General features: G+C 46.2%; 1 protein-coding gene and 1 long non-coding RNA gene across 6 annotated transcripts in view; one reads left to right on the forward strand and one right to left on the reverse strand.

The window, feature by feature from the left end:
• CLDN14 (claudin 14) overlaps positions 1 to 12,274 on the reverse strand; it is a 59,181-nt gene extending 46,907 nt beyond the window's left edge. For 2 of the 4 annotated variants that reach the window (XM_025449823.3, XM_035709364.2), the window contains exon 1: positions 1,185 to 2,110. The gene's annotated coding sequence lies outside the window, so the exon portion shown is untranslated. Of the gene's footprint in view, positions 1 to 1,184; positions 2,116 to 12,115 lie in introns of those variants that run through there. The other 2 variants (XM_049104648.1, XM_049104649.1) reach the window with 2 other exon arrangements.
• On the forward strand, positions 1,483 to 19,860 carry LOC112661719 (uncharacterized). Of its 2 annotated transcripts, XR_007407575.1 has the most exons (6): positions 1,483 to 1,540; positions 1,828 to 2,278; positions 4,168 to 4,316; positions 13,574 to 13,632; positions 14,358 to 14,491; positions 19,649 to 19,860. It is a non-coding gene; the product is annotated as an uncharacterized LOC112661719 (long non-coding RNA). The 2 variants fall into 2 exon arrangements; XR_004811098.2 differs by lacking the exon at positions 1,483 to 1,540 and having other exon boundaries at positions 1,547 to 2,278.
• Positions 19,861 to 24,647: the final 4,787 nt, after the last annotated feature.

The following is a 24,647-nucleotide window of genomic DNA, read 5'->3' on the forward strand; positions in this document are numbered from 1 at the left end:
AAGAAGAAAGCAACACTTTAAAGGGGAAAAGTGGGGATCCATGGCACAAATGGACCAACACCATTAACTGTCCTTCCTTTTGGATGTGATAATTTCATATTTTTGGACCACCCTGTCAGCATGTCAGATTTAAAATATTACACGTGGAATAATGAAAAATTGCCAACATCTCACCACCATCTTTTGATTAATGGGTAGTTCCTCAGAGATTGATCAGTTTGTTTGATTTTGTTACCCGGAGTGACTGATGGCTATTTTAAAAAATACTTAGCTTTAGAGTTACCCTACATGAGATAATTTTCATATGCCTTGTGTAGCCCCGTCTAGAATAATTGGACTTTATTGCCTTCCTTCCATGCATGAACTGAGGTTCCCTGGAGAAGCAAAACAGATTCAGACTTTGTTGCTTTAATATTTCCACGTAGATCAGCTGCTGTATTCATAGAGCGGCTTTGGCCAGATGGCCAGCCAGCCTTGTAGTGACATTTCCCATTTCCCGTCCATTACTCACCAATGGAAAATAATGTGATGTGAATTCCCCATTTTGGGTAATATGTGGTTATAGCCTTGTTGTACCTGCACTAAAGATAAATGACTTATCATGCAATAATTTCTTAACTCTCTAGGGAGAAAATAGGAAAAACAACAGTTCACCGAGTTTGGCAGGAAAAGGAACCATCAATGTTAAGGCATTCACAGGACAACTACATATAATTGCCTAATTTTTATTTCTTGTTGTTTATTTTCTGTTACTTAGAGGGAAAGAAAAGCTTGTTTTTTCTGCTTCAGATATTTAAGCTCAGGTTTGAGAAGGGGACTTCAGACACCCGGTTTCAGTCCATGACTTAGGATGTCCTTTTTCCAAACACTAGTATGATGCAGAGCTGGGGTGATGAAAATTAATGGAAAAGAGTCCAATTGGATCATCCGGACTGACTCAAACACACTGAATCCTTGTTCAACGTTGTTTTAGAATTTTTATTTTTAAAATATTAGTTATCACTCCCCAATGTTTGACACAATGTTGTCATCCTTGGTTTTTAACTTTTCTGTTTGATCTCACCCTTGAAGTTAATTTTTTAAACTAACACTCCTTTTAATTATTGTCAAAGATGAGTAAGTAATAATTATAACATTATCAATAAAGTATGTTCAATTAAAGCTAATGTTTCTTCAACCCTTACCATGTGCCAGGCAGTGTGGTAAGAGTATGCCCCACTTAAATCACTTCTTTGAGCCAGGTGTCCTTTGGGACAGGTACTGTTATCATCATCCATTTCCAGGGAGGACAGGTGAGACTGGGGAGGTGTAATAGCTTTCCCAGGTCCCACAGTCTAGGTGGGATTTGAACCCACATATCTGATTTCAAGCTTCTAACCTCTCTGCTCCGGGGAAGCCAAAGTGCTAGGCAACTCTTCTTTCTGGAACAGAAAAGAGTTGCTAGGCAACTCTTTCTTTCTGGAACATTCCAATGTCTCTTGTCTTTGAAAGAAGGTAACTCAGCTACTTCCCAGTTTCTGCTCTCCTTGCTGAGCTGTAGGTCTCTTCCTGTCTGATTCTCACAGGAGGGCAGCACTATGGAGCTGGGCTGAGGTCCTTTCCCCATGAATCAATCCCATAGAGTGTGGGTCCATTGAGCTGTCCCATCCATATAGGGGCATCTGTTCTTGTCCTAAAGATGGGTGATTTGCTGGGCTCCAGGCTGGCTACTGGCAAATCAGTTTTGCTCAATGAAATAATTTGCATGTTTGCAGCAGAAGGTTCTGGAAGCTGCAGAAGGGTCTGAAATGGCTTCCTTCCTCCTCCTCTCCCTCCTCTATACCACAGACAGAATCTGTTACAGAGTGAGCTGCAACCTTGCCGTGGCCCTCCATCCACCGAGCCCAAGAAGAATGCAAGCCAGGCTGTACCCGACAGTGTTCAGCCATAGAACTTAAACAAAGAAGGTCACCTGCCTGTGAGTTTACCCCGTTAGTAACTCAAGCCTTTTATAAACTCATTTGTATTCATCCAGACAGCTGTTTTGGCTAGAAAGAAATGCTTCCTCCTCACTAGAATTACAAATAATTTGAGCAGAAAGCTACAAGCAAGACATATTAATCATGTTTGAAAGGATGTATCTTTTTATACAAAGGGTTTGCTTCAATCAAAAAAAAAAATCCAAACAGAACAAAACAAAACTTCCCTTGAACTGTACTTATATTTACCAGCAATTTCTAACACGGAGAGAACGCACAGCTTGCTTTATTTCTTAATGTAATCCCCACCTCCCCTGCAGGTGAGAAATCCAATTCTTATCCCATTTATGTGCCCTTCTAATCACAGTCTGCCTTGGAAACCTGTGTGAGGTTCAGAGGAATGAACCGCTATGGAAATTTTTCTATGTTTTCATCTTTTATTTGTATTTGTTAGTCTAAAAAATTATCATTACCCAACAAATAAATGTATCAAGGAAATGGTTTATACAGAGCAAAGTCCTAACATACAGTTAGTACATTATGTTAACGTCAAGTTTGCGTGCCTACTAAATCTGTCCCTCTCCCAAGGATCCCGCAAAATAGATACCTGAGTGGCCAACTCGCAGAGAGGTGGGTTTTAATAGGACTATTAAAAAGGTTGGCATTTCCATGATTGGTTTATGCTTCACCCTCCATCTCAGTTAAAGATTAAGTCTCTGCATCACAGACTATTGCTCAAAGGCAGGTTTGGAAGGGATGTGGAGTATTTTCTTTATTTAAAAAAAAAAAAAAACACAAACCCTCATAGATAGAGTTAGGTTTATTTTTAACAGGAACAGAAGCACTGTGGGAAGCTGGTTTGCAGATTCCTTTTCATTCACAGACTGTGCTCTGCAAACAAAAAAGCAGCCTTGAGTCTTCCTAATGAAAAAGTGTCCCGAGGGAAGCTCTGGGGCAATCACCCCCTACACGGGGGTCCCAGCTCAGGCTGCTCTACAGCAAAGCTGCCTTATGTCTGCCTTCATTTTTGTGCAGTAATTTCTTCTGACAAGCTCCTTTGCCCTACCTCAAGCAGGCCAGCCACGCTTTACTGAGCACCTATGATGTGCCAGACATTGAGCATGGGTGCGGAGTAGATCAATAAACATAGACATAGTCCCCATCTTCACAGAGATAGTCTGGTAGAAGAGATAACTGTAGAAAACATACTAGGTTAGGGTTAGGTTAATTATATTTATAATTAAGGGAAGGCCATATGATCAAAAAGATGTAAATGAGGGGTGCCTGGGAGGCTCATCTGACTCTTGGTTTTGGCTTAGGTGGTGATCTCAGGGTTGTAGGATGAGCTTGTGGGCCCCCATGCTCAGTGCAGAGTCTGCTTGAGAATCTTTCCCTCTCTCTTCCCCTCTACTCCTCCCCCTGCTCTCACTGCCCCCCACCCCACTCCGGGCATGGAGGATGGCTGATAGGGGTCTGCAGAATAAACAGCTAGAAAGGAGGCGATATTTCAAACAGAGGGAGTAGGGGAGGAGGTTATGCTTTAGATGTACCTGGTGGAGGCAAAGAGGCCCAGAGGAGGGAGGCCAGAAACAAATCTTCCAATAACCCAATACAGAAATAAGGGGTACATCCCTATAAGTGAACAGAAAGATCTCCAAGACAGACTGTTGACCAAGAAAACAAGATATGAAAAAGTAACATTTTTAAAAAACCACTAAAAACAATATATTATTATTATCTACATATATTATATTTTATTTAAATATATATTTTAGGGCTATATAGGAATGGGTACTGGTAAATGCATTTTTAAAGGTCTGTATTATATATATTTCCCAAACCAACTATAGTCTCTACGAGGGGCAGGAGGGTGTTAATTGGGGGTGAGGGACAGGGTGGCCTTCAGTGTTTTTTTTTTCCTGTAATGTGGACTTTTTCTTTAATTAAGGAAAATATATTCTGTATTACAAATGTAATAGAATATATATATACATTAAATGTAACTAATAATCTATTTACTTTTCATTATAACCCATGGCACTTAAGAATATTGCAATATGTCTGACTACATCTAGGTTTGGGATTTCAAAGTCAAATGGATGCTGGAGAAACAGAATTCCTGATCCATAAAACCTAAAGTTCACCAGGTCCAATTCCCTTATTTTACAAATGAGGAAATGTGGGTTTCTCATGGTCTTTTTGTTTATAGGCACAGGAAGAAGTACGTAAAATAATTCATGGAGAAGTCATTGTTGCCTTTGGGTTTTCCTGGCAGCTATGAAAACTACATTAAAATGCTTTAAAAAAAATCATATGCCCAACCGCAAAAGCCATTTTCTCTGCAAAGAGGATGCTCTGGTACGTACTTGAGCGTAACACACTAGCAGTTGGGTTAGGAGTCAAGTTCTGCCCAGGAGCCACCACGTGATCTTGACATAAGCCAACCTCAGTGTCCCCATCCTAGTACTGGGGATTTTCTGAGCCCTCAGGAAATACTATTACTTCACACAAAGGGAGGGGGAGGACTTACACCTGTGAGGACAGAATGCTAGCCTTAAAAAATGTGCTCTGAATTTATTCCTAGAGCAAGGCTCTAACCTAGTCTCACAAGAGCTCTGATACAAAAGCTTGTTTGCGGGAGTTGTGAAACAGAAGGATAGTATGGGCGTCTCTGGAGAATATGGTGAGAGAGAGAGAGAAATCAGTATTTTGACTAAAGAAAATATTTAAGTTCTGATCGGAAATATATTTGCAGAGAAATAAGAAAAGGACTTTTCCCCCCTTAAATATTCACAGCTGGCTCTCTGACCGTATAAAGTTACTATGCTACCAAATGACTCAACTTGCAACATCTGTATTGGTGATTGACATAATGTATTAAGGGCTATCTAACCCTGCGAGTCACGACACCCCTGTTTGATTAAGGTTTATTTTACTAGCACCAAGAGACTCACACATTTAACATCTGTGGTGCTGCTCCTGAAATTCCAAGCCATAAAACAAGGAAATTCAGCGTGGTCTGAAATTCCAGAGCATAGCAACCAACTGTACAGAAAATACATTCAGGGGGCTGGTCGGAAATCGAGCAGGGCTTAGCTCAGGCGGGACGGCACATCTGGCTGCACCTTCCCTCAGCAAGTGTGGGAAGGAAGAACTGGGGGCGCCAGAGTCCAGCTGGACAGAGAGGGATGGGGCTAGTCAGCCTGGGGAAGGGTCTGTCCTCCTGCCAGTGCAGTTCATCTCTTAGTACCAGATCATTGAGACGGGACACTCCCCACTTGACCCTCCTGTGCTGCGGCTGTGTTTTGAGATGCTCATAGTTTGTAACTGTGGGTTCAGCTTTGTATTCAGCATGGGAAGGAGTTAAGCAAAAGTGAGCTTCAGCTGTCTCTGGGCTATTGCAGATTTTATTAAAGATTTTATTTGAGAGAGAAAGCACAAGTAGGAAGAAGGGCAGAGGGACAAGCAGGCTCCCTGCTGATCCGGGAGCTTGAATTGGGGCTCAATCCCAGGACCCTGAGATCACGACCTGAGCAGAAGTCAGACACTTAACCAACTGAGCCATCCAGGCACCCCACAGAGCCTTTAAAAATGATGGTTATTTGTATGTTGTACCAACGTGGGAAAATACCGACGGTCAGCCTAAACCAGAGACAAAGACAAACCTTGGGCAGCAACAATGCTACGGTAATAAATTGACGAGACCTGACATTCATCTGCAGCCCAGGGCTAGAGCCGAACACAGAAAAACAGCAAGAGTTCAGTTTACTGGGGTACAGTGATTCTTTTAAAGAAAAAAAGTCTATTAATGGAAATGAAAATTTTTTTTATTACATTAATGGAAGTTACACTAATGGAAATTAATCCTTTTAAAGACATAATCCCTGCTTTTTAGGAATCCTAGAGTCCTGGGGGGGAGATGTGGGGGCTCCATATGAAAAAACACAAGGTCAACCCTGAAGAGTTATGAGAGAAGCACAGGACAAGTCCCATGGGAGCTGGAGCAAGATCACGAATTTCAAAGCTCTTTGACAAGTATAGGATGATAAAAACATATGGCTTCCGGACAGCTTGCAGTACCACATCTTCCAATGGGGCTGATACCCAGAAGTCCTGCAAGTTACTCTTTCACATGAGTATCCAGTGTGCCTTGGGTGCAAATGCACTGGAGAGAGGCCGGGGTGGCTGAGTCACCAGAGCACTATCCCACCTTGTCGGTACACAGACTCCTTTGCAGGCACATCTGCCCGCCACCCCACGCCAGGAGCAAGCAGCCTCCAGTGTGCCTACCACCACCACCTTGTGCTCCATTTTCACAATGCCACCCAGCTCTGGGTTCTCATGCTACAGCCCATGTCCTCCCACCTCCCCCAACACTTGCATTTTAATAACATGACACAACTTTAGATGAGCTGGCTGTGTCTTTCCCAGCCACAACCAGAGGAAATATCATCACCTTCCCCTCCAGCAATGGCAAAACCGAACCCTCGCAAGCCAGGAAGGGGAGCAGCAAGCCCTGATCTTATTGTATAATTACAGCCACAGGAGTGTGATTTATGTAGGATGAAAAGGAGTCATAAAACAATAGATTTTGTCCAAAAACAGAACAGTGGTTTGTTAAACTGCAGTACGTCCATCCGATGGAAAAATCATTTCTTTTAAAAAACGATTTTGTAAAGGCCATGCAGTAATGGAAAAAAGCACATGATACACAATTAAGTGAGAAAAGGTACTGTGCAAGAGTGCATACAAATTATGCTTATAAATATGAAAAATATTTTAAAGACTGGAAAGGAATATGAATATAGGTAGGTGCATATAGTATATGTCTAAATATAAGTACACAGATAATCGCAAGTTTTACTGCAGAAGGGAATAAATAGGTCTAATGACAGAGAATGAGGGCTCGTGGAAAATCTATATGAGCAAGTGGCTTAGTTCATTTTCAGGAGTGGTGAGATCATGGGGGATTCTTTTCTCTATTGCCCTTAATTTCTGTGACATCTTACATAATAAATGCAATTAAAACTTGTATTTTGGTTTTCTGGCAGACACTTTCCAAAGTTTAAATGCTCATACTAAACTGGGTGGTTTCAAGGGGTATGCTTTGCTGCTAACCCACCCTGGTGGCCTGGCTGGAGGTGGAGGCAAGACACAGCAGTGCCAGACAATTCCTCCTCATGGAGAATGGAAATCCATGCTCATTCTTATATCTTCTCTAAGGGTTTTCCAGAGGAAGGGGAAAAGCAGCATGGCTGTGCCATTCTGAGCTTGGGTTCTACACTTATGCAGACAGAAAAAAAAAATTATCAGAAAATCTTGGTAGAGGGACGCCTGGGTGGCTCAGTGGTTAAGCATTTGCCTTCAGGTCAGGTGGTGATCCCAGGGGCCTGGTGTCAAGTGCTGCATCAGGCTTCTCTCAGGGAGCCTGCTTCTCCCTCTGCCTGTGTCTCTGCCTCTCTCTATGTGTCTCTCATGAATAAAATAAATAAAATATTTTTTTTAAAAAGGAAACCGGGGATCCCTGGGTGGCTCAGCGGTTTAGTGCCTGCCTTCGGCCCAGGATGTGGTCCTGGAACCCAGGATGGAGTCCCACATCGGGCTCCCTGTGATGTGCTTCTCCCTCTGCCTGTGTCTCTGCCTCTCTGTGTGTGTGTGTCTCTCATGAATTAATAAATAAAATCTTAAAAAATAAAAAAAAGGAAATCTTGGTATAGCTTGCAAGTTTTCAGCTGTGGTCAACTTTGTACAGAGGTGGTGGGACAGGAATGGGGGCAGAGAGGGGCTGGACTGCCAGTCTCAGGAGCCCACGCCTCAGGTTCTCTCAGCTTCATGTCTGGGGCCAGCCTTGCACTAGCTCTATGTCTACCTCCCAGGTCCAGTGGGGACTTGCCTCCTCCTGAGGACCTGGCCAGGTGAGGCCAGCAACAACAGCAGGAGGAGGACAAGACTCAAGGCCAGGTGGTCTATTGTCTATCGATCCTCAGGGTGTGCCACTTCTCTGCTTGCATCAGAAAATCAACTGACCTAGACTGGACTCATTAAAACAAACAAACAAACAAACAAACAAACAAACAAAAAACAACCTCACCAGATTACATTTTAATGTTGCATCCTTGGTATTGACCTTGTATACACAGAAACAGCTCAATGAAGAATGTTCCCGAATCACTGATGAAGCTGTTAAAGATGCTACTCATTATTTTGTTTGATGTCATTTGTCTAATGCTCCATAGGACAAATTATTTTTGCAATCTAGTGTGGGTAAAGCTCATATTTCCTGAAGATGATTTTCTTTTTTTTCAACATTTTTGCTTTGGCAGCCAGAAAACTCACCTTCAAATCTCATGTTAAGTTATAGTAACCACATTAATATGTGTTTATGGTATATTTGCCCACTGCATCCCATCTGCCATCCTCCTACATGGTAAAAAAAATTTTCTTTTATTCGACAGGTTTCCTATTCTATTGTAAACTGCCTTAAATTCTTTTTAGGTGTAGACAGTTTATAAATAAACCCACACAGTACCGTATCTTGAGGAAATTGATCGTTGGCAGAGGCACAGTTTCATATACTAAAGCAAGGCTGTTAACACTACTTAACCAAAGCAAATCCAGAGCTAGGACAAATCCGAAACACAGGACTTTATATCAGACAACTGGATTGGACAATTCAAAAGTCAAAACCATAACAAAAAGGCTGAGAGATTGTTCTAGATTAAAAGAGATAAAATGACACAACGACCAACATGTTGACCTTAAACTGGATTTTGGTTCAAGAGAAATAAAAACAAAACTCTGTATAAAAGAAATTTTGATGCATTAGGAAAATTTTGAACATCGACTGGATGATAGATGATATTAAAGTTAATTTTAATAGGTCTACCAATGATACTGTGGATATACAGGAGAATGTCCTTGGAAGAATTAAATATTGTGAAGTTTCATGATTGTTTACTATTAAATAGATAAGCAAAACAAAGCACATATGTGTGTATATACACATATATATTATATTCATGCAAAGAGAAAGCAAATAGGGCAAAATGTAAATGATTGCTAGATCAAGGGGACAGTCTCCAGTTGTTTATCATGGTATTCTTTGATTTTTGATGTGTGTTTGAAAATTTTCACAGTAGGTTGGGCAGAGTTATACAAAAATCAAACACTTAGACTATAGATCCAAAGATATATTAAACCTGATGGCAAATCATTTTCTGGAATCCCAGCTGTACCCCAAGCTTAAATGGTTGGGGCAAATGTTAATGGGGTTCAAGGAACACTCATAAAAACTTAGCAAGAAAGAAAGCAACCACTGCTACTGTTTTACCACTGTCACATCTTGAAGGATGGGTCATGAAGCAGCATGGCAGGAAGGGACAGGATTTTGGAGGGTGGTGGTGCCTGATGGTTGTTACAGGTAGAAAAGAGACTGCCACATTCCCTCCATGCTCTGCGCACCAACTCACTTGGGCCGCTAGATTTGGCTGCCTCTCAGCCGTCCAACAAGACATGCATCAGAACTAGGAGGCTGTGGTTCCAAATGAAGCCACCTCTATTAAAAATCTATTTATTTCCACAGTCTTCATGGACAGGTTCATTATCCACATGTCACCTAGCCAATACCAAGACATTATAGGACCACCTCCTATAACCGTGGAGATGCTCACACCCAAACGTAGAAATAAAAGCAGCAGGAAGCCCTGTCACCTGATCACCAGCACCACTCTGAAGGTTGAGAATATTCCAGTCTCATCCCTACCAGTTCCACCCACCAAACAGAACATGCTTCTTAATTGTGCCTGACCAGTGAAGCTATGACCCAAGCTTCTATCCGTGGATTCGGGGCCTCCCATCTTATTCTGACTCACTCCAAACTGTTGGCTAGAGAGTCTCTGTTGCCACTGATGTCAATTTAAGGGATGCTGAGAATGAGCTTCAATTCATTTATTCAATCTTTCAAGGACAGTTAATGAGCACCTACTATGTTCCAGGCACTGTGCTAGACAAGAACTTATGTTTGTGAATAAATCAGACAAGGGTCTTGCGTTCATGGTGTCTAAGGTCTAGTGGGAGACACAAATAATTAAACTAGCAGACAAATATCTGTGTGTTTATACACATACATATAAATATACCTAAATACAAATTGCTTTGTTCTTGAAAGAAAACAGAGTACTGTTGACTGGTGGTAGACCCTGGGCAGCATCACCCTCTGAAATACTATACCTTTTGTGCCATGAACAGGTGTGGGGCAGGGGTTAAAGAGAGCCTTTGAGGAAGCACTAGGGATCAAGGGCTAGAGGAGAGAAGAGAGTCAGTGTGGCGACAGGTAGGGAAGAGAACACCAAGTTCAGAAACCACACAAAGTGGGCCAGGGTGCGTGGGAGGGGAATGACTGAAGACGTGCCTCAGGTGACATTGGACCACACCTTGTCAGAGTGGCGATAAGCAGCTCTGCATTACTCTAAATGGATAGGAAGCCACTGAACAATTTTAAGGACATGATGCAACTTAGGTTTTAAAACACCACCCTGCAGCAAGCGATTGCACATGAGCAGGAGTGGAAGCTATTGCTGTAGTTTGAATGAGTCATATGTTCCTTAACTAGGACAGTGACCATGGGGTAGGAGAGAAGTGGATGGAATTGGCAGGTTTTGCTAATGGGTTGGATGGTAGGGTTGAGAAAGGAAGAAATTTCTGGTTTAAGCAAATGGTGGTGCCAGTTAGGGAGAGAGGGCCAACCTGAAGTGAACAGGCAGGTGCTGAAAACACTGAAGTCAATAGAACTTTCCATCTTCTGAAGAATATCACCGCTCTGACTTGTTGAAGGTTCACCATGTATCAAACTCTGCACATTTACCTTGACCATATTTTTTTCAAAGATGATTTGAAAGGTCTTGCAAAAAAAAAAAAATCACAGGTACAAGAAAACTGAAAAGGCTTTGTGTGTGTGTGAAAACACAAGAGCCAAGTAACAAAAGGAAATAATCAAATCCTAGTCCTAATTCTGAAAGAAGTTACTATGGTTACAAGCAAAAAACTTGGCTCTGAGCTTCCCAGCAGCCAAAGCAAATGGGGAGGGTGAATTTTCTAGAGTCATTATCTCAGAACAGGAAGCATGCTGGCTTATGTGGAGAAATAGAAGTGCCCTTAATCTCTACTTTGAAAGCATTTTTATCACTATACGGCTTCTCGAAGGGCCGGTGATCAATGTGGCAAAAGGTTTCGTCAATGAGAATTTAACACGAAATGCAAAGACCTTCTATATAAAATCTGAAAAAAGACAGCCCAAATGCCCAGGAGAATGATCCATCAGGGGCATTGGTGAAGGGCACAGGTCTTTTTCTTTGGGTTTCTTTCTTTCTTTTTTTTTTTTTAATAATAAATTTATTTTTTACTGGTGTTCAATTTGCCAACATACAGAATAACACTCAGTGCTCGTCCCGTCAAGTGCCCCCTCAGTGCCCTCACCCAGTCACCCCCACCCCCTGCCCACCTCCCCTTCCACCACCCCTAGTTCGTTTCCCAGAGTTAGGAGTCTTCATGTTCTGTCTCCCTTTCTGATATTTCCCACTTATTTTTTCTCCTTTCCCCTTTATTCCCTTTTTGGGTTTCTTTCTAATAGTATCATCACGATGGTTATCTTGGTATCCGCTGGCTGCATTATATTTTTTGTCTGATGATGAACATCTCTTTTGTGATTCTCTCTTTCTGTGTGTGGCTGTGTGTGTGTGTGTGCATACGCACACCATATGAGAGTTAGCTGCAGACATTCTAAGACATCTAACAAACCTCACACACTCCCACACTCCCTCCCTCTGCTTGGAAAATTCTGACTTCACTCTCCTTGGGAAAACAAACCTCACACAACAGAGTTTCCAGACCTCTTTCATGTCACGATGAAAATAAAGCCTCCTGAACTCCTTTGTGTCTGTCCTCTGATCAGCTGACCCTCCTGTGACAGGCTACCAGGGCGCCCCCTCTGACATCACAGCCTACTTTCGGGGGACCCCGGGTGCTGCAAGCCTGCAGAGCTGGCCTGAACTAGATGCCCTTCTAAATGTCCCTGAGTTAAAAGGAAGCCCCATGGGCTGAGTTGGGGGCCTCCAGGAGGTGCCTGGCCTGGGGGCACCCCAGGACAACCCCAAACTCACCGGTGCTGGGGAGCTTCACACCAGCTCATGACCGCGCAGGGGCCGGGAGCTGGAGAACCCACCGCGGCGCCCCTCGCCGTCCTGGGGGTGAGCACGAGCGGCCCGCGGAGCTGGGACCCGAGCGGCCCGCAGGTGGCCCCGGGAGCGCCGCGCCGCGTGGGATGAATAATTGACGCGCGGAGTGGAATTACGGCTGCGGGTGCCCGCGCCTCCCGCAGCCCGCAGGCCCGGGCGGGGCTGAGGCTGCACCCCCACCCCCACCCACCCACCCCACCCCCGCTGCCCGGGGAGTCCTGCCCCCTGCAGAACCCGCGGTGCCAGCGCGCGCGCAAAGTGCATTGCCTTCTGGCTGGGAACTCATTTACATTCTCCGTTTCAGGTTCAAATGTGTGCGCATAAAACAGAGCATTAATTAGCAAGACCTGGCGAGGTCCCTCCCCCCCCCCCCCAGCTTGGCCGAGGAGTGCGAGAACCCCAGCAGGCTGCAACACCCACCCACCCCGCGCCCCAAGGGCGGGTGCACCGAGGGACCCAGGCGCTGGGGCTGGGGCTGGGGCTGGGGCTGCGTCTGGGGTGGAAGGAACACCAATTTCCAGGAAAGCGCCAAGAGAGCAACCAGCTGCTCCTCCATTCTCGGCGCTTTGAGGTTCCCTTTCCTCCAACAGACATTCATTGAGCATTTGCGACGTGCCAGCTCTGGGGAACGGGGGAAGGGAGAGGATGCCACAGTGAAGGAAACAGTCCCTGCTTTCACGGGGCTTCCCTTCGAGTGTGTGTTTGGGGAGTGGGGGGCAGACAGTAGAGAAATGACATAGTGGGTGGGAATGATAAGAACAAGTACCCATGAAAGAATGTTGGAGGAGTTAGTCAAGATGCTCAGAGATGCGGCTCTGTCTAGCAATTCTTAGATTTCTGCAGTAATTTAGTAAATGTCATTATTTGATGATAGCACTTAATGAGCATGTGGCATGTGCGAGGCACTAGAATAAGTGCATGAGAAAGTTTGCTTTATGCATCTGTGGCAATGGCCTCATGACATGGATCTGTGGCCATTTTATAGAAGGGGAAGTTGATGGGCACTTGACGGGATGAGCACTGGGTGTTATTCTGTATGTTGACAAATTGAACACCAATAAAAAATAAATTTATTTAAAAAAAAAAAAGAAGAGGAAGTTGAGGCAGTGGGTACCAAGGCCACTTAGGTAGCAAATGGTCAAGATGGGACTTGAACCCCAAGAAGCTGGCTCCAGGACCCTATTCAGAATTGGTAAGCTATGATTTATACATACATATGGTTATATATATATATTTTTATAAATTATATATGTATATATAATAATATATATGGATAGTTTCCCCCTCCTTCCCTAATGTGTGGTGAGACCAAAATAACCCTAATATGCATAAAAGCTCTTTGAAAAGTAAAGGCCACCCCATTCCATCTTCTTTCTTGCCTAGATTTCTAGCTGATTCCTAAAGCAACATGAGAATGCATGATTATAGGAACCATTTACTAGGTGAGTCACACAAGTATCCTCAAGCTACGTGAAGCTGGGGCCCTGTGTCACTGATTCCACCTGTTACGCTGAGCTGCAGCTGCTCTGGCCACGATTCTAGTATCTGGGTTTCAATTTGGGGACCCAGTGGGTGACACTCGAGAAGACAGGAGTCACACCAGCTCCTGGCTCCCGCCAACCAGGTCTCCATTACAAGGGTGCTTCCTACCATCCAGGAGGGTGGTGGGTACGCTCCAGGAACCAGTGTTACACACATCATGTGCCGGTCAGGTCCCCACCCTAAGCCTCACTCTGCTGCCATCCACCTCACTTTTGGAGGAAGGCAGTGCTAAGGGTAATGACCTTTCCATGACAGAGGGTGCCAGGGAATCAAGGCCCTGAACCCGGGTGAGCCAAGACTCCCAGGCACCCCTACCCATTACAGGGAGGTCTGGCTGGATTCTGTGCACCCTCAAAATCTGACTCAGCCACAGAGCCTAGAACAAAGTTCTCCCAGGCCCCAGAAAGTCATCCCTGCCCCCACCACCAGACTGTTTGCATAGGCGGATTAAGTGGGGTTGGAGTTGGGATTTGGAAAGGCAGCAAATTTGAGGCTGGGGAGAATTTGGACTTTCCCGTGCATTAACCACAGGCAGCTCTTCCCTTCCCCCAGAGTATACTCTCAGACCCCCAATGAGCCAACCGAACTTTCTCTGTGTTTTATCCAAACATGCCATGGACTTTAGAATGAACTCTTACTCCTCCTTCCTGCTGACCTGACTGCAAATCAGCTTTTGATGGGGTTGGACAGTTTGGAGAGATGGGCAGTGATCACACTGAAATATGATGACAGGGGCAAGACTGTAAGGACATCCTCGAGGTAAGACATGTGCATAGAGCAGCCATGTGAAAACAATTAGGACAATAAATTTACTAATTGCTGAAAGTAACTTAATAGCAAAACCACAATGCTCTCTGCTATTAATCCCAGCTACTGCAGAGGGTGCCATATTGCTTGCTCGAGGCATTGTGAATATGGGGGCCAGCGCTGTTGTGTTTGTGGATATCAAGCAAAAAAGCTTGCATGACTTTTGGTAGTTGAAAAGTAAATGACTCTGTAGCCTCAAACCAATTCAAGGAGCCCTGGGGTTTGAGGCATTTCATAAGCCTTGGAGGGAGGGGAAGGAGGCAGGGCCTGTCTCTACTGCTATGTCTCCCTTGCCCTCCATCACCTTCTGCACTTTGTCCATTTAAACTAGAGCAATGGGAGTTACTCAGATTTCGGAGGCTTAAGAATTGATTTTTAACAAGTAGAGATTCTAATGCAGTATTTTGACTGAGGGTTGGAGTTTTAAGACTGCATGGGTAGAAACGAGGTAGTAAGTAGATGCAGGGAGCCATTTTTAGGTCGGGGAAAGATATTTCAGTCTTTAGGTCCCCAAGTCTTTGGGGCTGCTTGTTACAGATGATTCTTCATCAGAAATTAGATATTGTGCCCTCATATCAGGCATAAATGCAGTACGTTTGGATCCTAGAAGAATCCTTATCCCTCCAGAAAATCAAAGACAACCATCAAAGGTGCCACTTTCAATAGCTCATAGGTATGCACGGGACTGCAATTTCCCTAAGTAGATGGGATCTTTGTGTCCACATTTATCTTAAAGGTGCCAGAGTCTTCAAGGATTTGGATCGCTTAATCCTCATTTTTTTCCTCTCCTCAATATTCAGAAAAAATAGGCCAAAGTTTTTTGTTTTTAAATATGTTTGTATCTGCTTCTACTGTGTTTGATTGTATATATATGGCAAGGTATATTTCAAAAATTGAGGGTTCAGTTTGAACTCTATTGTGATGTTCTTGTCATTTCAATGAGCAGTTTAACTCTTTCTCTTGTAGTCAGAATGATCATGGCCTGAAATTTTGAAATTTTAAAGACCAGGTTTGTTTCTGCTGGAACATCCTCAGGAGAGGTCTGGCCAGCTCTGCTGGGAGCCTGAGTGGAGGGAGTGGTGGGAGAGGGTACCTGAAACTCTTCTGAGGATGGTTAGTTTTTCCACGAATCCTTAAGCCCTCCCTCCAGCTGCAAGAGCCGGCGGGGCCAGCCTAAATGGGCTCCCCAAGAACAGCTGCCTTCCAGGAAGCAGAGGTTATAACCCTGGACTTTCTGAAAGTTTGGAGAGAAATAATATTTCTGAGGCTGTCCAGCCTGTGGCTACTCTGGATTAATCCAGATGTTCAGAGACCTGTGTGTATGCGAGTGCATTGCTTTCATTCCTTGCAGAGTTACTTTTACTAAGTTGCACATTAGTCTTGTCTTACTGACCCACTTCTAAAGAATATTCGTTAAAAGAAGACATTCTCAGGCCCATGCTAGAGTCTGATTCAGCATTTCCAGAGGAGCTCGAGGAACACGTATCTCTGCCGATTCTGTGTCTGGGCAACTGCCGCATACTCTCTCTTTCATTACTAGCAAGAGCTGTGCCTGTTCTGAGCAACTGGCTTATTTTTTATGGCTAGCCACTGGTGCTGCTCACTGAGCATGCTCTATCTGCGGGTTGGCCGTAGGAATCTCAGGACAAGATCTTAGGCACACGTACTTTATGTTCATCTTCTAATTACTGCCTCTGCTTTCCTTCTCCTCTGTCACACTTTCTTCATTCAACTTGCTCATTAATCATTTTTATTATGAAATACTGAAAATATAATATAAACATTTATCCCTTCTATTAGAAAAAAAATGTCAAACACACACAAAATAGCGAGTGTGCTATAATGCACCCTCATGTATCTATAACTAAGTGTCAGTAATTTTCAACTGAGAGTTGATCTTTAACATTTATATTTACTCTTATTGGAGTTTTCAGTCTTTGCAAGTACCCCAGACCCTTTTTCTTAAGAGATGGAGAGGCTACGTTCGTAGTAACCACAATACGTTAGTAGTTCTCATCTGGAGGTGATTTTTGCCCGTTCCCGCCTGAGGACGTTTGGCAATATCTGGGGACATTTTTGGTTGTCCTAACTAGGTGGAGGGCTATGTTGCATTGACATCTAGGGTGTAGAAGCAGGGATGCTGCCCTTTGACACAGAGGGCGGCCCCTATAACAAAGAGTGATGGCCCCCAAAGGACACTAGTACTGAGGTGGAGAAATTTCACAGTAAATGAAAAGGAATGTTTTCCAAGCTAGAAACTTGCTAGGATGTTGAGTTTGAACAAAGCCAAAACTTGCATTTTCAAGTTGAAAAGTGTCCTGAATACCATAGGTTTGGTGGTTTAGGGTTCCTTCATGGTACATGCGCTAGAACACCAGGAAGGAACTGGGCAACAGTGGTTGAGTCTGGGGAGGGGTGCTGGGGGGGCTGGGGGCAGGGTGGAGTATTTCCTTTTTACCATATTTCTGTGTCTTTTATATTTTGTTTTATAACGTCTGTGTGCATGTCTTACCTACATTTGAATAACATGGAATACGTGACTGTTTCCAAAGGATCAGGAAACACAAAATTCCTACTAAAAAAGAAAAGCTTTTAAAATGGTCGTGTAAGGGGACCAAAAAGAACTTTCTGAAAGGGCTTCCCAGGGCGCCGTGAGCCTGTCAGACACCGAGTGGGGCTCACAGAGTGCAGGGGCCATTAAGGGAATCAGAAACACGTGGAGGGGCGGCCGTCTAGTCCCGGCATGATGGATCAATTGTGGGAGAGTGAAGTTAAATGAGATGGTCCCCATGCCAAGCCTCTGACACTAATGAGCCCTCAACGCAGGGAGCAGGTCTCCCAGGGCCAGGCAGGGAGGCGTGGGGGTGACAAGCAGAGTTGCCAGCCCTAGTGTAGGCGGGGACCAGCCCCCTGCCCTGACACCGAGTCCTTGCCCTAACTGCGAGTAGCCACGAACCCCAGGGAAGTCACTTGGCCTTTGCCTGATCTTCCAAAGGATCAGCTCTAAATCGTAATAGAAGGAGGTGGGTCCCTTGCTTCTTTCCAGAGCACTGTGAGCCTGTCAGACACCAAATGGGGCTCTGGTGTCTTACCAGTTCTCCAAAAGGCCCTGCAAAGTGGCTGCTGCTCTGGGGGGGACTTGAAGGCCCTCCCACCTCTGTATTCTCCTCATCCTTTGTGCTCTCCCTGCCCTCTCAACTCTAGCTTCTAGAGCCTTCTGTTAGTCCCTCACATTTGCCAGGCTGTCCTCCACACCAGGGCCTTTGGAATATGCTGTTCCTTCTACCAAGCACATGTTTCCTTCCTTTCACTTCTAGTTAATGTCTGCTCTCCTCCAGAGAGCACTCAGTGACTCTGCTATTAAGCTCTCAGGTCCCAGGACCTCTCTCCCCAGCCTTGGAAAGACGCATGTTCATATTGTGTATGCAATTATATGATAAATGTCTGTCTCTCTGCTGGTCTATAACCTCTGTGGGAGCAGAGTCTAAGTCTAGTTTGCTTGCCTGTTTCTGGAGCAGCATCTGGCACATACCTGGAAGTCAAAGAGTATCTGTTGACCAAGTGACCAAATGAGCAACTGCCCTAGAAGTGTGTACCACTAGGAATTTGTAAAGGCCATCCTAAAAGTTCAGATGCGGTGGGAAAAGTGGAGGGGCCCCCGAGATGTGGAAGAAAAAGTGGGCCTGGGCAGCCTGGAATCTTCTGTGACTTTGCCACGGGTGGGGACCTTGGTGTGGCCAGGTCTGGTCTCTGCCAGAGGGCATGTCTGCGTAAGTACCTTGACCACACCTTTGTGTGGAAATGAGCTTTTCCCATTTCTCCCCTCTCCTACCTCGTCCTAATGAGCAAGCCAGACCTCACTGGTGCTCAAGTGATGAATTAATTACCCCCTGAGGTTGGTCAGCTAATGTGGGAGCCCAGGAGTGGGGGAGCTAGGAAATTCTTCAGGATAATAGGGGCAAACAAAAAAACCTCCTTCCAACTTGACACATGAGAGGGGTGAAGGGTTCTTCTCTCTACAGAGGTAAAATCCTCCCTGACTGCAATGACCTTAGACTGCATTGGATGCCCCCTTCTCAAACTCCCATAATACCCTGAGTATATTCTAGTTGCTAAGCAACACCAATGGTGACCTTCTTAAATGTCTGGTACTAAACTGGGCTGTGAGCCCCCAAGAGCAACACCATGAAGTTTTTTCTTCCTTTTAATCCCTACACCATGCACAATGCCTCAATTATCAAGGTGCTTGATAATGTCTAAGGAATGGTATCCCCACTTGATCATATGTCACCATGTGATGATTAATTTTTGGAATTTTCTTTAGCTTGTCTATCTTGCCACAATTTCTGTCAGCAGGAACAGAAATGGTCACCAAAAGAAAGGGTGTTTGCTTCAAGCTGGACTTATGTATTCATTCCTTCAGGTGTTCATTAAATATACACGCACGCACACACACACACACACACACCTCTCTCAGCTACCGAGAATTCTTGTTGAAGCCAAAAGTGGTAGAAGTGTAAGAAAATGCTGTAAAATGAGAAAGATATATTTGGTGTTGAAAAGTGAATTGATGAGTAGAAGTAATGTGTGGGCTCCTGGGTAAGACGAGCCGCCCTTGAGATGCAGGGCTCAGCCAGAGCCAAAGAACAACTGTCAGGTGTGCGGGCCTCCCCAGGAGACCCCCACAGAGACCCTGGAGGACATTTTTCCTTCATTCTCCTTCTACAGAGAACAAATGTCCTCCAGAATGTTTCCCAGGGGAAGGGCAGGTGGTGTGGGAATTGCTTCTGGTGGTTGTACGAACGCAAGGCTGAGCAGAGTCTCTGGAGGCTGCTCTCAGAGACTCCAGTCAACCACACGACAGCTGTAAATGCACACAGCAGGTGGGGTTCTAGGCTCTAGCCATAGCTAGAGAAAGTCACCTGCCCCAGGTAAGCATGCTGAAGCCAAGGTTGGACTCCACTAAATGAACCTCCTCTCCCCTTTTGGGTCTTCACTCAAGTGTCACCTTGGGTAGACCTCCCCGATCGGTTTTCCACCTACAACCCTTCCCTGGCTCTCTGAAGGCCATGCATGTTGCTCATTCTCTAACATTCTTCTCTCTCCAAGACCGTAAGCTGCAATAAGAGCCTCCCCTGCTCTGTCCTCAGCATCCAGACCCCCCACCTAGCATGATGATGGTGAGTGGCTGAAAGAAAGAATGATCTTCATCACGGAAGGCTGGAATGCATGGAATGGTGACAACCATGCATTCTGATCATTTAAAGATACTGTCTTACTAAATTCCCCCAAGTACGAGGTGATCCCAACCTATGTGTAAATTTCAGTGAATTAAAAGTAATTTTCTTTTGAAAATATATTCAGTATTTTACAAGTGTCCTTGAGATAGAAGAGACATGTTGCCTTTGCATTGGGAGGCTTGACCATTCTCATGGCAATAACACTTCTTACCGGAACCCGGCAGGTAGAATGAACTCTCCTTATTGGCATAGAGAGTAGATAGATGTCTATACACTTTGTTTTGCACCTCAAGGCAGAGTTTTAATAATTATAAGTTGAGGGAGAGGTTGTTTGGCCCTAGGGGTAAGTGGTTTGCTGAGTGTCATCCTGTCAAGAGAGACCAAAGAAGGGGTGGCCTAACCTCCCCTTTGCTGGGGCTTCTCAGGTGGTCTCTGTAAAGTTGTGTCCATGGCACAGGGTACCCAGTGGTTGTCCCATTGCTGCCCCTTTATACACAGCTGTCCCCACTTCCAATCTCATCTCCAGCATGGGCCCTGGACCATCTGCTCCCACCTGGTTTTTCCCACTTCCCTTCTGTAGGACTTGGTCCTTATCCTGGTCTTCTCCAGTTTTTGGTGACCTGTTCAGAGGTCCCTACCCCACTCTCTCACCAGCCACCATGCCAGGTGGGAGATGCACTTGCCACCAGCCATGGTCCCTACAGAGACTATGGTGGGCTGAGAAATGTTGCCTGTGATGAGAAAACAGCTGTTTGGAGTTGCTGCCCTGACATTTTACAACAGGACAGCCCTGTTCACACCTAGACGTGTAGGTAGGGATCTGGGCTTAGGATTCCTGCCTCATGTTTCCATTTTGCTTTTCCTGGAGCATCTCTTAAAATAACCACTTAGGGATGCCTGGGTGGCTCAGTTGGTAAGGCAGCCGACTCTTGATTTCGGCTTGGGTCATGATCCTTTGGTCATGGGATCAAGCCCTGTATCTGGCTCCACGCTTAGTGGGGAGTCTGCTTGAGATTCTCTCTCTTCCTCTCCCTCTGCCCCTTCCACCTACCCCTGCTCTCTCTCTGTCTCTCAAATAAATAATCTTTAAAAAATAAACCACTTAAAGTTGCCCCATGAAAAGTTAGTAACTTCAGCCCCAATCACCTTAGAAGTAATAGGTGTTTGCTACCCTACTGTCTATATCTGCCCCACTTGGGACCTGGGACAGAAGAGGACCCTTCAGAATGGCTCATTGCAAACCACCTCCCTCTGCACCCCACCCCCATTTCTAGGATGTGTAAGTAATAAACTCGTGACTTTACTTCCTTCATGTGGGTGTACTGACATCGCACCTTCAGTCCAAAGGACCCCACGGTTTTCACTTTCCCAAAGTGGGAGCTCAGATGCTGAGGGAGCTTTCTGCTGACCTTGGGTTATAACCTGCACATTCTTAATTCACCAGCTCCATCCTCCAAACACACCTAAACTCATGTCCTCCAGAACCACAGAACGTGACCTTCTTTAGGAATAAGTATAATCAGTTAAGACGAGGTCATACTGGAGCAGGGTGGAGCCTGAACCTAATATGACCAATGTCCTTGGAGGGAGGCTATTTAGAGACACAGGGACACACAGAGACCGAGGGAGAAGGCCCTGTGAATTGAAGTGATGCATCCACGAGCAAAGCCAGGGGCTGCTGACAACCACAGATGCTACACAAGAGGCACAGCATGGACTCTTCCTGAGAGCCTCCAGAAAAAACCCGCCCTGCCAACACCATGATTTCAGACCTCCAGCCTCCAGAACTAGGAAAAAATAACTATCTGGTGTTTACGCCTGCAGATCCGTGGCACTTTGTTCGGTGGCCCCAGGAAACTAACACAGAGACACGATGGCCTGGCACGTGGCAGGCCTGCCCTGGGCCTTTCCACTGGGGAAGAAGCGGCCCCCACAGAGATGTCCAGGCAGACATGTGGTCGTCCTCAGACAGGCTTTGTTCCTTGAACTTGATCCTCTCGCAGCTGGCCCAGCCACACTTAGCGATACTTCCTAGCTTCGCAGTTGCCTCGCCTGACTGCCCTCTTCACCCTGCAAACTTGCTCTATGAGGCTCCATCATCACTGTGTTGCACTTTCGAGCAGGGTCCCTGGCTGGGGGTAGAGGCATCACAAACTGTTGGATCGTAGCCAGCACAGTATTTGGAGAGCGGATGCATCACAGCAGTCAGGGAGGCTGCTCGTCTGATCTAGGTCAGATACAGCCTTGGGGTGAGGGCCCTGAACCAGCTGCATCATAACCACCCCTCCTGTGGCACCCCCCAACACCATGCGCCTTGTCTCCGCCCAGCAGGGGACAAACTTCACAAGAAAGGAAGAAGGATGTCGAGTGAAATTCTCACTCGCTGTCACACTGTCACGATCACTGAAACAGCCGACCGGCTCAACCGGTCCTGTCCTTGGGCCGAGATGAGATGAGTGTTGAGCACGATGCCCCCAGTCACCTGAGAGCCTGCCTCAGCCACAGATGAGCCAGCCCCCTTGGCTGCTGTTCTCATCATTTTAAAAGGACTGCTGGGGCAGGGGGCAGGGTGGGGAGGAAGGAGGGAAGGAGTTTGTCTCATGCGAGATTTCTACAGTTTGCTAACAGTAAAAAATGAGCAAAGTGATAAAGTTACTCCATTCATCAGTCATCCACTCCCAAACATTTGCAACTGATTATGTTCTTCAGAGCTGGCACCGAGTCACGGGGTCTTCTTGTAAGCAGCTTGCTGGCAGGAGCCAAACACAGGCAAACTAGAAGGTACTTCTGAATTGCGTTCAGAAGAAAAATTCTCCCAGGTCATAAAAAAGATATGGAGACCGGTAGTTGCTTTTCTCAGCAGCAGAGCAGCCATCATTGCTCTTTAAAAAACAGTCAAGTAAGAATGGTTCTAGGAACCGCAACGAAGCATGTGCTTTTCCTGCCCCCCGTTAGTAGACGAGTCAGCTTTCTGAACCCCTGTCCTCCTTAAAAGATGCCCTGCGTGGAAGAGGGAGCTGATGGTTGTCTTAAATGGCCAAACCTGTAGGCACCGCCAGACCAAGCCGACTTGACCGGCTACTGCAGGACTCATTACCCTAAAAGGGTCACTATTGACATTCACTGGAAATTATTATCCAGAAAGCTCTCGCCTCGGCCTTCTAGAGATGGCCACGGTTGAATTAGACCAAGACTCACCTGAGCGAAGAAAACAGCCCTTCACCTGGCTGCACTAATTTTTACTGACTTAACAGAGTACACCAAGTTTGCGTCTCTATCACACCACAAGACACAAAAGCCCCTCCTGAACTGGAAAGGGCGCCTGCATTTGCTGGAATGGATGTGTCAGGCATGCCTGCCAGGCTTGGAACAGCGCAGTCTCTGCTCTGAGAACCTGATTTCTCCCCTGGAAGGAAGCCTTGCTCATGCCCCTTTCCCGCTCTGGGCTTTGGGGCTTCTGCCTGATTCTGGCACTCGCCGGCGGCTTCCTGGGCATGTTACCTGCCTGGATTTTGGGGGTGCTGCAGCTCCTCCTCTCCCTGGTCTCTGCACAGGATAACTCAGCTGTCCTGCTGCCCAGAGGCAACTGAGGCGAGTTGTGCTGGGCCCTGGGCACGGGGCTGTAAGACAGTGCTCAGCAAATGGGAGCTATTTCAGCATCGGCTGGCTGTGCACTGACTCTTCCAGAGGCTTCTTTCTAGAGGTGACAGAGGCTGCTGTGGCCTCAGAGGACCCCATGCTTTGGAAGACCTCCATTCGAGCTGACCCAGCAACTGGCAGTGCCTGCGATGGTGTTACTTCTTCCTTCACTGGACTCCTGGTTTCCTGAAATAAGGGGTTCAGGGGCAAGAGGAAGGTGAAGTGGGAAGGAGATGCCTTTCAACACAGTAGAGGCCGGGCAGCTCTAAGGAAGCAGGGTCCCCTCCCTAGGGGGTCTCAGGCCCAGTCACTGCTCCTGGGCTTCCCCAGGATGCACCTGCCAGTGCTCATCTGCTTTTTGTCCCCTCCTGGAGGACAATGCTTGGGAAGCCCTGCCAGCCAAGCCAGCGTCCTAGCACCTTTTCTCGCAGTTTCCTGGAGCCCCGAGCCCACAATTGGTCTGCCCTGGTGACTCCCAGGGGAAGGCCACGCTTGCAGTGCTGACCCAGGGGAGACTGTGGAGTGGGACACTCCTTCCTTCGTGGTCAGTTAACCTCTCCCACCATGGACAGGACGCTGGGCTCACCGATCCGCCACCAGCAGGACCTGGATGCAGTCGACACAAGCTGGTAGAGGAAGATAGTCTCACCTCTGCTACAGCGAAGGCCACTGTGCCTGAGAGGAGTCGGGGGCCAGTGGCCAGACCACGCCTTCCACGTAAAGCCCTCCTGTTCCAGAAGCTCTCACAGCCTCCCTCTGTGCCTCCTGCAATAATTCCAGGGCTGCTCTGCTCCTGCTCACTCCTTCTTATAAGGACATTGACTGCCTCCTGGTGCAGCCCGGTCCCAACACCCCAGCAACACAGCCCCCGCCCCCAAAGATGGACCTAAGCACCAGGGTAGTAGCACAAATGGCCACAAGAATGCGTACTCAGGCCTGCCTTGTTCTGAGTGTTTCTCTTACCTGTTCCTCACAACGTTCATAGAAGATAGGTACTATTATGCTTGTCCTTTCACAAATGGAGGAAGTGAGGCACAGAGAGGTTGAGAAACTTGCCTAGAGTCACACAGCTGAGATGGTGGACCTGAGATCTGAGGTTGAGAACCGGTATTCTGGGGTTTTAACCACTGCCTCACGTGTTTCTAGCAGGCCAGGCCTGCGAATGTCCAACCTCTCCAAATGCTAATTCCAACTAGTTCCTTGAGGGCAGGGGTGCATATATTATCCCC

The sequence above is a fragment of the Canis lupus genome, chromosome 31 (assembly GCF_003254725.2).
Source record: "Canis lupus dingo isolate Sandy chromosome 31, ASM325472v2, whole genome shotgun sequence".
Lineage (NCBI taxonomy): Eukaryota > Metazoa > Chordata > Mammalia > Carnivora > Canidae > Canis > Canis lupus.